We start from the raw sequence: 3,027 nt of genomic DNA, 5'->3' as shown, positions 1-3,027 counted from the left end.
TCTCCTGCTGGAGCCGGGGGTCGGTCTAGATGACTTCCGAAGTCCCACTCGGGATCCTACGTCGGTCATCTAGTCCGACCCCGGCTCCAGCAGGAGACCCCGACAGAATCCCAGCAGGGCAGAGTCGGAAGGGACCTCGGAGGTCATCTAGTCCGACCCCCCGGCTGGAGCAGGAGACCCCCGACAGAATCACAGAAGGACAGAGTCGGAAGGGACCTCGGAGGTCATCTAGTCCGACCCCCTGCTCAAGCAGGAGACCCTTACAGAATCATGGAATAACAGAGTTGGAAGGGATCTTAGAGGTCTTCTAGTCCAGCCCCCGGCTCCAGCAGGAGACCCCGACAGAATCACAGCAGGACAGGGTCGGAAGGGACCTCGGAGGTCATCTAGTAGTCCGACCCCCCTGCTCGAGCAGCAGACCCCGACAGAATCACAGAGTCGAGAGGGGGCCCCCGGAGGTCTTCTAGTCGTCGAACCCAGGGGGTTGGACTAGATGACCTCTGAGGTCCCTCCCTAGCTCTATTCGGATTTGCTTGAGCTGGGGGGGGGGAGGGTTGGACTAGAAGACCTCCGGAGCGCCGGGCTCTAACCTCGATGCCGCCGCCGCTTTCTCTCCTCCTGTGTCCGCTTCTCTCCTCCCGGGAGCAACGGGCGCGGAATTCCCAAGGCGGAGGGCCGGGTCAGCCCTGAGACCCGGTGCGGCAGTGGCTGATGGGCCAACGCCGGGAGAGACGGCTGGCGGTCGTGGGGCGGGAGGTGGGGGGCGCCAATGAAAAATAAATTCTTCCACTTAGGCGAGGAAAAACCCAAAGGGAGAGAGAATAATTAGAATAGAATATGGAATAGAATAGAATAGAGAATAGGAATAGAATGGAATATAGAATAGAATATAGAATAGGAATAGAATAAAATAGAATAGAATAAAGGAATAGAATAGAATATAGAATAGAATATAGAATAGAATAGAATAGAATAGAATAGAATAGAAAAGATAGACTACCATATAGAATAGAATAACATATAGAATAGGAATAGAATAGGAATAGAATAGGAATAGAATAGGAATAGAATAGAATATAGAATAGGAATATAGAATAGGAATAGAATAGAATAGAATATAGAATAGAATAGAATAGAATAGAATAGAATAGAATAGAATAGAATAGAAAAGATAGACTACCATATAGAATAGAATAACATATAGAATAGGAATAGAATAGGAATAGAATAGGAATAGAATAGGAATAGAATATAGAATAGGAATAGAATAGGAATAGAATAGAATATAGAATAGGAATATAGAATAGGAATAGAATAGAATAGAATATAGAATAGGAATAGAATAGAATAGAATATAGAATAGAATTGAATAGAATATAGAATAGAATATAGAATAGAATATAGAATAGGAATAGAATAGAGAATTAATAGAACAGAATAAGAAATTATAGAATAGAATAGAATAGAATAGAATAGAGAATAGGAATAGAATATAGAATAGAATATAGAATAGGAATAGAATAGGAATTGAATACAATATAGAATAGGAATAGAATAGGAATAGAATAGAATAGAACATAGAAAAGGAATAGAATAGAGAATAGAATAGAATAGAACAGAATAAGAAATTAGAATAGAATAGAATTGAATAGAATAGAATAGAATATAGAATAGAATATAGAAAAGGAAGAGAATAGAGAATTAATAGAATAGAATAGAATAGAATAGAATAGAGTAGAAAAGGAATAGAATAGAAAAGGAATAGAATAGAATAGAATAGAATAGAATAGAATAGAAGCTGCAAGGGACCTTGGCGGTCTTCTAGTCCAGCCCCCGATTGGGTGAAACCTGGCTTAATAGCAGTAACTGGGATGGGGGATCTCCAAGTCTTAGCGGACAATCAATTCAATAGGAGCCAGCCAAAAAAGCCGTAGCAATATTGAGTTGCCTTAAGAGAGGGATTCAACCAAGATGGCATGAGGGACTAGCACCACTCTGCAAAGCTTCAGTAAGGCCACCCCTAGAATACTGCAAGCAGTTATTTGTGTGTGTGTGTGTGTGTGTGTATAAAGTAAGTGTATTAAACAGTTTTGTTTGTATTTTATGCCCGGTGTTCGATTGTTTCTTTTAAGTATGTATATATGTATATATAATTAATTTTTATAAGATCACATTCTTCAGGATTTCGCAAACAGCGTAGTGTCTGGATTCGCGTGTTTAAAAAAACCATCCGTCATAATTAGCTTCCATATTTTCCGAATCAATACGTTCGTTAATAATATACTTCTTCAATCTTCTCTTCTCGTTTTTTCTAGCCACTGATAAAAATTGTCCCTTGTTCTGAAGGACACCGAGCCTTCTTTCTCTTTCATCTTCCATGTCGACCTGTCCATTTCTGCGCCGTCTTAAGATTTTCTTCATTAATTCTTCCTCCATGGGTAGATTTGCATTTTTCCCCCCCAATATTGAACGAATGCTATTGTTACTGCGGACAATACATTATAATATAATAATATAATATAATATAATATAATATAATATAATATAATATAATATAATATAATATAATATAATATAATATAATATAATAATATAATATAATATAATATAATATAATATAATAATATAATATAATATAATATAATATAATATAATATAATATAATATAATATAATATAATAATAATATAATATAATATAATATAATATAATATAATATAATAATATAATAATATAATATAATATAATATAATATAATATAATATAATATAATATAATATAATATAATATAATATAATTAATATAATAATATAATAATAAAATATAATATAATATAATATAATATAATATAATATAATATAATATAATATAATATAATATAATATAATATAATATAAATAATATATAATATAAATAATATATAATATAAATAATATATAATATAATAATATAATATAATATAATATAATATAATATAATATAATAATAATAATAATAATAATAATAATAATAATAATAATAATAATAA

This window comes from Protobothrops mucrosquamatus, unplaced genomic scaffold, assembly GCF_001527695.2.
Source record: "Protobothrops mucrosquamatus isolate PMUCROS unplaced genomic scaffold, P.Mucros_1.0 scaffold10916, whole genome shotgun sequence".
In the NCBI taxonomy this organism is placed as follows: domain Eukaryota; kingdom Metazoa; phylum Chordata; class Lepidosauria; order Squamata; family Viperidae; genus Protobothrops; species Protobothrops mucrosquamatus.
Note: the sequence above shows the minus strand (reverse complement) of the source record.